At 46.4% G+C, this 12,980-nt stretch overlaps 1 protein-coding gene across 2 annotated transcripts in view; it reads left to right on the top strand.

The window, feature by feature from the left end:
- ARMH4 (armadillo like helical domain containing 4) overlaps nt 1-12,980 on the top strand; it is a 55,422-nt gene that overhangs the window by 21,740 nt on the left and 20,702 nt on the right. The gene's annotated exons all lie outside the window — the stretch shown is intronic.

Here is a 12,980-nt window from a genome sequence, read left to right as displayed (position 1 = left end):
AGATATTGGCACGTTATTGTAAACATGTAGTTTCTAGGATATAATGTTTGTAACATCCCACTGAGGGGCAGAGCTCTGCACACTGTCCTGCCAGACACACCTGCTGCAGGTCAGAGAGAAAATATTTTAGATAAGAAGAAATAAACAACCTTGAAAACCGGCACAGAGGAATTACCACTCCTTCTTTGGCAGCGAGGCTGAAAGACAGAGACTTTCTACAATCTCGGGAGCATCTAAATATCACATACATATAGGCCCTGTGTTTAATGTCTGGACTGATTTACTCCACCTAGGAGTCAGTGTTTATATGTGTGAAGTCCATGTGATGCAGGTCAAAGCTGGTGTGGGACAAGGGAGATCTTAGGAAGGAACTTGTCCAGCTTGGCAAAGGCTCTGGAATAATTTCCCAGCAGACTCAAATCCCAAGCCAAGCCCTGTCAAACGCAGTGGGAACGTTTCAGGTGAATTTGTGGGAGCTGAACCACATCTACACAGAGGTTTTTATGTCTGACTGTTAGAGTTAGCTGTTCTGAGAAGCCCATCAAATAAAAAAAACCTCCAAAGTATTTTATAATGTTATGTATCACATATATCTATGTGGTTTCTATCACTTCCCCTGAATGCAGAATTCTGATTTAACCTGGAGGTTCTCCTCTGTGATGCTGTTTTCAGCCTGCTTTAGTGATGTTGGCTTCCTTAATTGAATCAAAGACTGTCTTTCAAGAACTGTGTGGGAGGCTTGATTTCCAGACCTCTGTGGGAGGGTTGGCCTTTCAAGGAGAGATTGAGTTTGCAGCAGGACTGATCCCTCCCTGTCACACTAAATCCTGGTTGAGAAACACTGTGTGGGTGGTGGCTGTGTCAGGGCTGTGTCACATGTCCTGGTGTCCCCCCAGGACTTGTGTGAGGGGAATCATTCCAAGTCCTTAAGGGTTTCTGCTTGTCTTTGGCAAGCTGGGTGAAAGAGGCATGTGGTGCTGCTGTATGTGACAATGTTTGCCATGAACTTTGGGGTCACAGAGGAGGTTCTGTGTCAGACACAGCTCAGCTCATGGTTTGTGCAGGTCTGGACTGGAGTCACAGCTGCATTTCCAGCTGCTGGAGGAAGAGGCTCAGGGCAGGAGTTGCATATTTGGTACAGCAGGCAGGTGAGAAAGCAGCGACCAGGGGCTGATGCTGTTCCTCAGAGCCCTGAAAGGACATCTTTCCAGAAGTTTCAGACAAGGAATAAACAGACTAGATGGTAAAAGGCAGGATTTCCCCCTCCACCTTACGTTTTATTGACTTCCATGCACATTGGAGGAGCCCCTGTGAAGTGTGAGTTGGGTCAGCATCAGAGTGATGGCTCTGAGCACCTGCAGGACTGGGCAGACGAGGATTTTGGTCTTCTCTGGAAGTCACCAGATCCAAGTAGTTGGGATTGCCTTTTGTCTTTAGGCTGCTCCAGCCAGTGCAAGCACCCATGAGGGAGAGGATGAGGTTGTGGCTGAGCTGAGTTCATTTTTAGGAATTAGATGGGACTTTTGTGCAGTGCTGGCAAAAAAAGAGGGGACGCAGTGGGATCAGCCTCTCTGCTTGTGACTCACCCCTCTGATTCCAGCAGGCAGACTCTTATGTAAAAAGCCATTTATTCTTTTCCTGTCTAGATGACCTCAGTGGCTCTGTGACACTGCTCCTTTCCCATCTGCAGTGTGCCGGTGCTCAACAGTACTCCTAAGAGAAAGGGAAATTATTTATGTTTTAGGGGTGCAAAGAAAATGGAACTGGATGAGGAGATGGGAGCTAAATGATCTTTAAGATCCCTTCCAACCCAAGCCATTGCATGATTCTGTGATTCTGTGAAGACCAAGGGCTTGCATGAGCTCACACTGATAACCTAAGGCCATGAAAGGAGCTGAGCCCAGGGGATGAGAGCTGATTTCCTGGGAGTGAGTGAGGAATGGGAGCTGCTTCTGCAGGAGTGCAGCCCTTGCCCTCTCCAGCTTGTGCCAGGTGAGAATTTCTGCCCTGCTCCCAGCTCTGGATTCGTGGGCACACATCAGGCTGCCTCTGTGTCCATACCTGGTCCTGGCTATGTGCTTCTTGATGGAGTGGATTTGGGAGAATAGGAAAGGTGGGAAAAAGCACACAGCTTGTGTCAGCACAAAGTGGGTTGCTAAGAACAAGAGAAATCCCCCCAAACCTGGCAGGAAGGTGGAGGAGCTGCTCCCATTGTTCTGCTGGAGCACCTGGAGACACTCACTGTAAAAGACTTGTTAAGCTTTAGATCTGCTGGCTGGGCTATTTTTCTTTGAAACACTTTTTCTCCAGGTGATTTTCATCTTTGAAGATCCAGTTTTTAAAATCTGGGGACTGCTTTGTAACTGCTGGACATCCCCAGAAGAGCTCTGTGTGTCTCTTCCTTCCCTAAATAGCACTGAGACGTGAAGAATTTCCCTTACTGTGTAAATTAAGCAGGGTTTGGAAGGGGAAGTTGTTCTGCTGCACCTGGGATACAGCCTTGGAAAGGGAGACCTGAAGGAAGGTGACAGCACCCAACAGAGAGCAGGGTGAGGGGACAACATCCAAGCACCAAACTTTTACAGTCGGCATTTTCCATTTTTAAATATGCACATATTTCTTCCTCCTGAGGATGCTTCTGTCCTCTAGCCTTCAGAATTCTGACATTTAATGCTAAAATCTATGGTGCAGAAGAGCCCAGAAGTGTTGGAATAGCTGTTCTCAGGCCAGTTATTATCGAGTCTGCTTGCTCTGATGGCTGACACAACTGCAAATCCCTGGAGAAAGAGGAACTTGATCCACAAAACAGCTTGGCAGAGCAAGAGACAGTTTGGATTTTTGTAGTGGTCAATGAGAAGACGCTGGAGGAAACAGAATCATTAAAAATGTCAGTTCTGGGCAGTCAGATGGTCCTACATTAACTCCAGCTGAGCAAAAGCCATTTATTAGTGCCAGTAACGAGACTGACAGTTTTACAGCCCATCAACTGGCTCTCTAACCAATATATAGACAAAGAGTAAAGCAGAAAATGAGAAAATGTGTGCATTTATAAAATAGAATTTGACCATCCAAAAGCCATCCTGCTATCCTGCAGCTCTGGGGAAGCAAGGTCTGAATGTGGTTTGGGGTCTGGTTTGGTGTCCTGTTCAAGTGCTTTGCTTCCACAGGTTGCCAGTGAAGGACAGAGCAGCACTTTTGGACCTCTCTGCATTCTCTGTGAGGTGGCTTTGGTGTCTCTACACTTGTTTCTTGATTTGTGTGTGGGTGATGTGTGGTAGGCAAACACTGAACACCTGGAGAGCATCAGAGGAGCACAAAGACCAGATGGATGACTTGAATTTTCAGGGAATAAATAAAAATACCTGATCTTCCCCTGCTCCATCTTTTGTGATGCATTACCAGGAGAACTGCAGTTGGTTGAGGTGGGTTCAAACCTGCTGAGCAGTTTATGGTCCTTCAGTTATTCCTCGTGCATCTTAGAGCAGGTGGTCTTTGCTGTGCAACTCCAAGGAGATCAAACCCCTCTGCTTCTGTTGGTAGTGGCTTCTTCTCCCAGTTCTCAAGAGTGTTTATTCTCTCACTTCTGTGAGAATTCTTAATTTAACAAGAATGAGCCAAGAGGGAAATGGCCTCAGACTTCCAAGCTATTTCCTGATGCCTTAGTGCTTGCCTGCCATCCACATCCCAAGGTGAATAACTCCTGCTATCCACAGTAGGGAGCAGCAGGAGATCTAGGGCAATTTACCAAGCCTTTAATTTTACCACACTGGGGCATGCAGTTGTTTGCTTTGTGCATTTAAAATGTATGGAGCTGGTGTTTTATTCTTTCTCCACTTGGGGCCCACTTGATGTAATTTTTCTATGTTTGCTAACACAGCTTTGCACCTTTGTCTTCCTCAACTTATAGTTCCATATTATATCTGAATTTCCTCTCTGTGGTGGCTTGTGTGTATGCTAGGTGCTGTTTTTTAGTCTCTGTTTTAACCTAAATTAATTTTTGTCCAGGTCTGCCTTTCTTTAGCTGACCCATGGGGTGCTCTTTGCATCCACCTGTTCATGGCAATGCCACATCACAGGGTTGCAGCTTGTGAGAAGCTGCCTGGTTCCACAGCATTTGTTTTTGATTTCCATCTGCCCATGGAGGAATTGTACACAGGGGAGTTTGGACCATCCCTGTGGATAGGATTTAGAGATTAAACAAAAAAAAAAAAAAAAAAAAAAAAAAAAAAAAAGGCAGCAATTTAGGAAGAAGTTATGAAGTGTGACAATATAATTCTCAACGTGTCATTTCCAAAATATAAACCATGTCTGTGTTTCATGTGCTTCTGTGGGTAGGACATTAGATCTTACTGTAATGGAAGGTTGTATAACTCTCTCAGGTAATGACAAGACACTTGCATAATAAACACACTTCTGGAATGTGATTTTTTTTTTTTTTTAATATAATGGATAAAAAATATTTGCAGCTCTGAGCAGCTACTTACAGAGAAAATAGCTCTCGTTGTATTGCAGATCTGTGGTCACAAATTACACTGCATAAACCATATAACAGATGCCTCTGGTTAATGATGGTGAGGCAGAGGAGCAGAAGGACAGTAGTGGAAGATGATGAATGTTTGAAATGTCATTTTAACAGGAAGATAGGATTAATGCTTTTATGGGCAAAAATAACCAGCATTAGGAAGGCAGGAACTGAGACTCAGAAATTAGTAATATGTTCTTTAATTGCTGCCCCAAATGGATCTATTTTAAGTACTCTTACAGCTCGTGGCATTGGAACATCAGAGTGCCTTTTAATCTTTAATGCATTTATCTCCTTAATCACCCTGGGAAGGCTCATCTGTGTTTTAAAGGTGGTGAGAAAACCACAGAGAGGCCCAGTGACCCCTCTGGTTTCACAAGGGAGCCTTTGCAGAGTGGGGATTTGAAGGAGGGGAATTAAATTACTGCTTGGGCATCGCCTTTCCCTTCTGGAGGCAGGATGTGCACACCTGCATTTCTCCCTGGAATGGACACTCAGAGAGTCACCATCCTGACAGTCCATAGGAATCCCAGGTGGGAGAGGCTGGCAGCAGCCAGGATGAGGAGAGTAACCAGCAAATTTTCCTTCCTTCCTTCCCTACATGTTCCAAGTGTAGCTGCCTGCAGCAACCCTGCCCTCTGTGGCCTTGCCCCATCACAGGTCTTTATGGGAGTTTTGTGGCCATGCAGGGTCTGGGTTCCAGATGGCTGCAGACAGAAATGAGCAGTCTCAGGAACAGAGATGATTATTCTTCCTGTCTTTCTGGGTGCTCCAAATAATTTATACAGTTCCATATGTTCCTTGCTAGCTCCCCTTCCCTCTCCCAAGCAGCAGTGAAGCTCCCACCATCAATCTGTGCCTAACTCAGATTTCTGTCCCTCGTGAGGGATGTGCACTCCCTTTGGAATTACGTCTTTTTTACTTAAGAGATTGTCCATGGTTGCATCTTAATCCTGGAGCAGACTCATATTTAATCGGGTTTGTCTTGTCCAAGGGAATTCTGCATGCTGTCTGTGAGCAGTGATGATCCTCTCTGCCAGCTCGGGGTGACATTTGCTTTATAACAACAGAGCAGCTCCCAGGAGGGCACAATTCACATCAGAGATGGCTTTTGTTCCTTGTCAGAATCTAATTCCAAGGTGGTTTGGGGAGTGTGTCTCTCTAATATTCCTTCTTTCTTCAACCTGCTCGCTCCCTGCACGGCCCTGTGCTGGGGTCTTGGTCAGTGGGAGACACAAAACTCGGACAAGTCTGAGCCCTGTGGTCCTGACCTACCACCCTTTTGTGCTCTTCCCTTTTTCCATCCAGCACAAGACTGCTGTGCCCTCGGGAAGGAGGCCAGTGTGTTTCCAAGGGAGGACAGGAACGGTGTTATCTGCACTGTGAGCTGGGATTGAGGAGATTCCACGGAGCATGAACCCCTGATGAGCTGGAGCCGCATCCTTCCTCCTGGAAGCACCTCAGCTCTTGTCCTCAAGGCAGAAATCAAGGCTAAGGGAAGGGGATGGAGATGAGGGAAGCAATTAAGTCCCCACCCCTGGAGGGATCTAAAAGCTGTATGGATGTGGCACTTGGGGACACGGGTTAGAGGTGGCCTTGGCAGTGCTGAGGAAATGGTTGGTCTTGATCTTTGAGGGGCTTTTCAAACGAAACAGTCCTGTGATCCTATGAGTAAATCAGAAGATTGGAGGGTGTCTTGGTGATTCCCAGCTCAGCTAGCAGAAACAGGTGACATGAAGCTGTTGCTGACAATAATCAGGCTGATATTTTACCCTGACGTTTTTGTTGGAGTGTATTGGGAAGCAGCAGCACTAAGACAACCTTGGATACATTACTTTGAAACACCAGCCCTTCCACAATGTTTATGCATCCAGTTAAACCTGTGTCAGAGGAAGACTAAGCCCATTTGTTGCCAGCCATTAAGTGCTGCCTCCAGGGGCTGGGGGAGGATTTAGAGGCATTTTCTCATTTTTGGCTCTCCCTGCCCACGGAGAAGATGGAACCCCATCAGACAATGTATTAAACTGAAGTTACTGGCTGTTGCAGGGAGTGAAGAGATCCTGTCCATGGCATTTCCGCTGCTTTTGCTTCAGTTTGGAGCGAGTTGGAATCTGAAATTCAGGGACCTTTCAGAACTTTAGGCCTGTTAAGCCAAAGCTTAGAATTAAACACAGGATTTGACCTGAGACCTTGGAAGAGGTTTCCAAACTTAAGTGCTAGCATAGAGAATGTGGATTTATAGTTTAAAGCAGAGATGTTAAATTAAGAAGAGGAAAGTTTAGAGTTTTAGAGTTTAATATATAGAAAAAAGCAAAATAGTTACAAAGGTAAACAAGAAGTTTAGAGTGCAGCACTGTAGGTTTGTGTGTCATGATTGGCTAAAAAAAGCTTACACTGTAACATGAGTCCATAAGACAAAATATTTAAGGATTGAATCAAAAACATAAATATACTTGTTAGCAGCATTTTATTGGTCAATAAATCCTTAAAAAGTCTTGTAACTAAAAATCTTGTGACCTCCTGAACCATGCAGTGAAGATGTGAGCCGATCTCACCCTTCCTGTCTGTGTAGAAGATAACAAAAATAAATCACATAATCTAAAAAACTCAGAGGTCCCATCTCTAACTCATTCAAAATTCCTTCAAAAATCCCCACAGAGAGAGTTGGCATGAAGGCATGGAGAAATCATCTGCCAGGCTGTGGGAGGAGAAAGAGAATTTTGGTCACCAAGGTCGGTGTGAGAGGTCCCAGTGACTGGGGAAAGTTTCCAGTGGATGAATCCAAGTCTGAGGGCTGCTGCCAGTCCTGTCTGCCCTAATCCCCACTGCCCTGCTAGGCAAAAAGTCCCTGAAATACCTGCAAGGAGGATTCAGTTTCAGCAGCTTTTCTGGTGGAAACATCTGTGGAAGACTCCCCTACACAGCTCAGGTAGGGGAGTCTTGGGTGATGTCTGTGTACAGAGAGTATTAGGGAAGGTTTAGTAAGGGGAACCCTTCACCAAAAGTTGTCAAGCTTTGGAACAGGCTGCCCAGGGAAATGATTGTGTCACCAGCCCTGGGAGTGTTCAAAAAACTCGTGGATATGGTTTAGTGATGGAAATGGTGGCTGGTGCTGGGTTGGTGGCTGAACTTGATGATCTTTGTAATCTTTTCCAGCCTTAATGATTCTATGAAATTCTCCCTCTTTGGCTTGCTGGGTAGCACAGCAAGAAGGGCAGCTGCAGCAGCACCAGGCTTCTGGACTTTCCCAGCACAGGAAGACTCCTAAAAGGCTTTCTGCTGCTCCTCCAGTTGCTCTTGTCAGCTCAAAAAAGCAAAGTTGGGAAACTCAGGCACGGATCTGAGCGTTTCTGACCTTCCCCACCTGTCTGCCTCTATCCATCTGTTTGACACATCCTTTAAAGTTAGGATGTGTCAAAGTTAGTACCTTGGAGCATGACTTGGCATTTGCTGCTCCAGGTAATTTATCTTGGGTTTTTTTTTTTTTTTTTTGCCTAGATTCAAGGACAGGGTCCATTAGCCAGTGCAGAACTCCATGCTCTGAAGGCTGGGCTGCATCTGCTGCCCAAGCACCATCCGGGTTCCTGCACAGCACGGGGAGGCAGGAATCCTTCTGGGCTGTCAGCTGCCTTGGATTGCCTGTCCCCTTGCCTGTCAGCCCCACTGGAATGTAAATCATGGTGTCTTTGGTCTCTCTTTCGTCTGCAGTAATCCTGTCCTTTGCAGTGCACACATGTCACTTCTCAGTGTGCTTTGCCTCTTCTGCCCCCCTTCACTTTGTACATGTCAGGAAACTTGGCTCCATTTAGGCAGAGGAGCTGGTTTTGGGCCCCTCTCTCCCTTTGGACTTCAGCAGTCACTTAGCTTGATTGAAGAGCCCAGGCAGGGCTGTGCCTTCCCTGGGTGAGAGTTACTCATTTTTCCTTTTTTGTGCCTGACTGGGTGGCCTTTGCCATGTAAAAAGAGGCTTGTCCTTACGTTGGAGAAATCACATTTATTTTGTAATAGTGATCTATACTGCAGTGCCAAAATCTGTCTGTTTTCATGGCATTCAAAAAATGGAGAGAGGGAATGTGAAGGTTCATCAGCCTTGAATTGCCTCTGTCCTTCTGGGGATTTACATCAGAGGCTGATCTTTGGGGTTAAAATGTTGGCCCCATGGCAGAGCTGCTGAGAGAAAAATGGAGGAAAAGAGCTTTTTGCAACAAGTAGCAGGAAGAGAGAGGGTAATTTATTGAGAGGGTAATTTTAAAATGTTCCTTCCTAATGAGAATGTAGATGCACTTTCTGCTTGGACAGTGCAAACCACAAATGACTGATGCTAAACCTGTCTCCCCTCTGGTGTTCACTCTGATTAAGACCCCTTAAGAATCAAAGGAGATCCGAGTTATTTCCTGGAAGGATGCTCTCTCTCTAAATATATATAGATATATTTATGTAGAAATTCTGCTCTGCCTGAGAGCGAGTTAGGAACATATATTGGAAATAAGCAAGTTGCTCAGATTTTTGTCTGACAATAAAATAATTACCTCAAACCTCCAGCAGTTGTTGTCTTGCAAAGATGCTGAGTATCAACATTAATCACAGACAGGGGTCGATACGGTGAGAATTACTGGAGGCTTTTGCTTTCTTTTTTCTTTTCCCCTCCTTGTTTTTGAGCAATTCTAATCACAGCCTCACCCGAGCCTGGGCTGTAATAAAGTTTCAGCCAGGCTGCTCCCTGATAGCCTGTCATTTATTTTCATATACCAGCAGCACCATCTGTGCTTGAGGCTTTATCAGTGTGAAGTGAGGCCAAGAGGTTCTCCACTCTGAGTCCTTTTTGAGGCTATTTTTTCCAAATCCCCCTTCCCCCTCTGACCACTCAGGTGTGTGAATGGTTTTGCAGGAGTGGCTGCTCACTCTTCTGTTCCTTGTCCCTGTTTATTTAGCAGTGTCACATGCTGTGCTACTCTCACTGTCCCCTCCAGCTGGATGTGCTGTTGCACCTCTCATTCCAGCTTAGGCATGCCCATGCCAAGGTGATCCAGAGGATTCTCCAAGGTCCCTGTCAGGAGCACGGCCCAGGAAGCCACCCCTGGCACATGTGGCATCTTGGTGACCCTCCTGTGCTTTTTTTGTGTGTGCCAGTTATTCCAGCATTTCCTTCTGTGCACTTTGGGACAAGTCTGACACCGGCAGAGGATTTCCAAGACCCCTCAATGGCTTTGGTGTGTGCTTTGGTTTAGGACTGAGGAGAGACCTCAGTGTCTGCCCTTCCAGTCCCACCAGAAGCTGTTTCTTCCTGAGAGTGAGGGAGTTACTTTGCCCTGCTCATTCCTGGCTTTCCTTACAACCACCCATAAGAAAATTCAGGAAAATGATAAGATAGAGTTCAGTATAAATATCCTATCAGAAAAATAACTTCCTTGTGGGTTTTATAATTTTATGTTGAATCCAACTTAATTTTCTGGTTAAATACAGTCTATTTTGATTTTTTAGGTTTTAGGGAGTGTTGGGTAGAGGGTCAAGTATCATGTTAGCCCTGGTGAGTACCCTGAGGGAAGCTTTCTGGTTATATCTGCTCTCCCATAGCCAGAGCACGTTCCTGTGTGTGCTGTTTCACCTCTCCAGTCACAGTTTGCAGTGACTCCATGGTCAGTCAGCCCTGCTCCAGTACAGCTGGATGGATTTTTCCAACCTAAACAACCCTGTGATTCTTTAATTGCAGTCTGGAGCAGGAGAGGCAGGGAGTTAATTTAACTTCTGGTAGACAGAGGCAGCCAGGAGCATGTTTTGCTAAGGTGCATGTCTTAATGGAGCAGACAAAGTCAGGATCTGAGCTGACAAAACTCAGCATTGCTCTGGTGAATGCTGTGAATCCCACAGCCTTGCAGCTGCAGAGGGATCTGCGATCTTTTCTGGGACCATCAGTGGCTCCTTGTGTGTGATTTCAGCCTTTGCCTCCTGACAAGCTCAGAGCAAGAGCCACAGTGGTTGTTTGGGCCAGGTTGAATGTCCCAGACCCTGCCAGATCACCCCTGCCTGGCTGCAGGTAGGCTCTGAGAGCACCAAGCAGACAGAAATGCCTTTGGGGCAGTGCAGGGCTTGGGCTGCAGCTCCAGGACTCCTTCCCAAGGCACTGCAGGGGATTCTGTCCCACAGCTCACACCCTGGAGCTGTGACTGCAGCTGGTGGGAGCTCCTGGGGCAGTGCATGGACATGGCCTGGCACAGACAGTGGGACTGGATGATCTTGGAGGTCTTTCCCAGCCCTGCTGGTTCTACGAGATGCTGCAGCACCATCCCTCCAAACCAGAGCAGACAGCCCCGAACTGGAGTCACCTGCAGGAGGAAAAGCACATTCAGGGGCACTAATTAACAGCAGCAGTGATTAGTTATTAAGGTTTGGTTAGTCACTTCTGTGTGGGCTCTGAATATGAGGGTTTAAAGAACAGTGGGACTTTCTGGGGGTTTTTTAATATAATCTGAATGTTCTTCAAGCTCCTGCCAGCAGCTCCCCTGGATATATTACATAGTGTGGGTGGGCAGGAGAGTTCCCCTGTCCTCATCTCCCTGGGATGAGCCAGGAGAGGTCTGCAGCTACCTGGATTGCTCCTGAGGGTGCTGGAGTCCCCTCTGATGGCCTGACAGCTCAGGTGTTTCCCTCCTCTGCTCTTCAATGCATAGAAGTTAGATTGGATATTATGAAAATATTCATTAACCAAGGCACTGTCCAGCACTGGCACAGGCTGCCCAGGGAAAGGGTGATGTCCCCATCCCTGGAGGGATTAAAAGATGTGCATGTGGCACTTGGGGACAGGGGTTAGAGGTGACCTTGGCAGTGCTGGGGGAATGGTTGGGCTTGGTGATCTTAGATGGCTTTTCCAACCTAAACAATTCTATAGTTCTATGGTTCTAAAAGCAGATTTCAGTAGCAGGGTTCCCAGGTGGTGAATGTTGGACCCATCCTGCCCTGTCCCCAGCCCTGAGCAGGGATGCAGAGATGTTCCCCACCTAAGATGTTCCCCACAGCCCCTCTGAGCTTGGGATGGGTGGGTGTTAATGCTCAGGGTAAATAGGGCTTATTTATGCCTGGGTAAGTAGGAAAGCTTAGATACTGTTTCTGAAATCCTGGAGAACATCCAAGGGACAGTCAAGTTCCAGGGGGAAATTTAGGCTGAGAGTTGTTTTTGTTGTTATTCCTGTAACCACAAGAGAGTGAATTTCAATGGCAAACTGGGGACATGTGGCAAAAAGGAGAAATTAAAGCAAAGCCTCTGCTCCAAATCCTTATGAGAGAAAAGGGAGGATGATATAGTAGGAGCATTGGCCTGGAGGGATGTGAGGGGATAAAGAACAGAGAGAAAAATTATAACCAGCATTTTAACTCTGAATACTCTGTGCCATTCTGCCCCTCTGTGTATCTGGAAAGGGATTGAGCAGAGATGAAAAGGGTTTGAGGAAGAAGGAGGATAATCAAAAGGATAAATTAACATGGATAACCAGAGGAGAAATGGGATTCTGTGCAAGGAGTGCCTGCAGAGATCTTGTCCAGAACCCCAGAGTGACAGGGGGATGTGCAAGGGGAATCTTGCTGTGTGCTGTCCCATCCATAAACTTTTCCTAGGAAAATGCTTTTGGTCACTGCCAGCCTCACAAAACAGCCTGACCTTTGCTCTGGCCCAAACTGCCTCATCTCATTACAGCCAGTGTTGCTTTTTCATCTGAGTCCTGGGGCAAATCACTTCCCCACCCTGTGCCTGAGTCCTGGTGTTCACAGGTGGGACAATTCCAGTGCTCTGTGGGGGCTCATTCTTTTGGCTGCTTTTGGGCAGATCCTGGCTCTTCTTTGCATGTTTGTAGAGCATTTATCACGTGTGTGTGTGGTCTCAGGTGGCCTTTCAGCTCTCACAACAATGGAAATTAATAACAAGGAACTCAGTCTCTCCCTCCTGTGTTACATTTTGCTCATTAAATGCTCACAGTTGCTGGGACAAAAATCTGAAGCCTGCTGAAGTGGAAGGCTGTGAGCCCTGGATCAGCAGTGAATTGGTGCAGGTAGGAGAGTGAGGAAGGGCAGTATCAGCTCTGTTTGCCTTTCTCTGGGAGCATCTGCCTTCAGAGATGGGATGTGGAGCTCAGCTGGTCCAGTACAACCATCCTTATATTCTCTTCCTTTGGCACAAGGTTCCCTCTCCAGCCCTTAACCACGTGCTGGGGACAGAAAACCCAAAACCTGTCTGGTTTTGCAGACTGGCAGGGAGCTTTGGCTCAGGAAGGGAAAGGACCTTGCAAAGCACTTCCAGTGTCTTTCAAATTCACCAGGTGAATTCACCAGCTTTCATGCCTTTAGACAATTTCACAACACAAAACTAACCAATATTTTGTTCCTCACACAAAACACCAATTTTGTCAGATTATGCCCTTTTCTGTCCCAGAGATGGGGCAACTGAGAGGCATTTTAAAAACTTTTATTC

This window comes from Vidua chalybeata, chromosome 6, assembly GCF_026979565.1.
Source record: "Vidua chalybeata isolate OUT-0048 chromosome 6, bVidCha1 merged haplotype, whole genome shotgun sequence".
NCBI classification, from domain to species: Eukaryota; Metazoa; Chordata; class Aves; order Passeriformes; family Viduidae; genus Vidua; species Vidua chalybeata.
The sequence above is the reverse complement of the archived record's forward strand: the minus strand, read 5'-3'. Positions and strand labels throughout refer to the sequence as shown.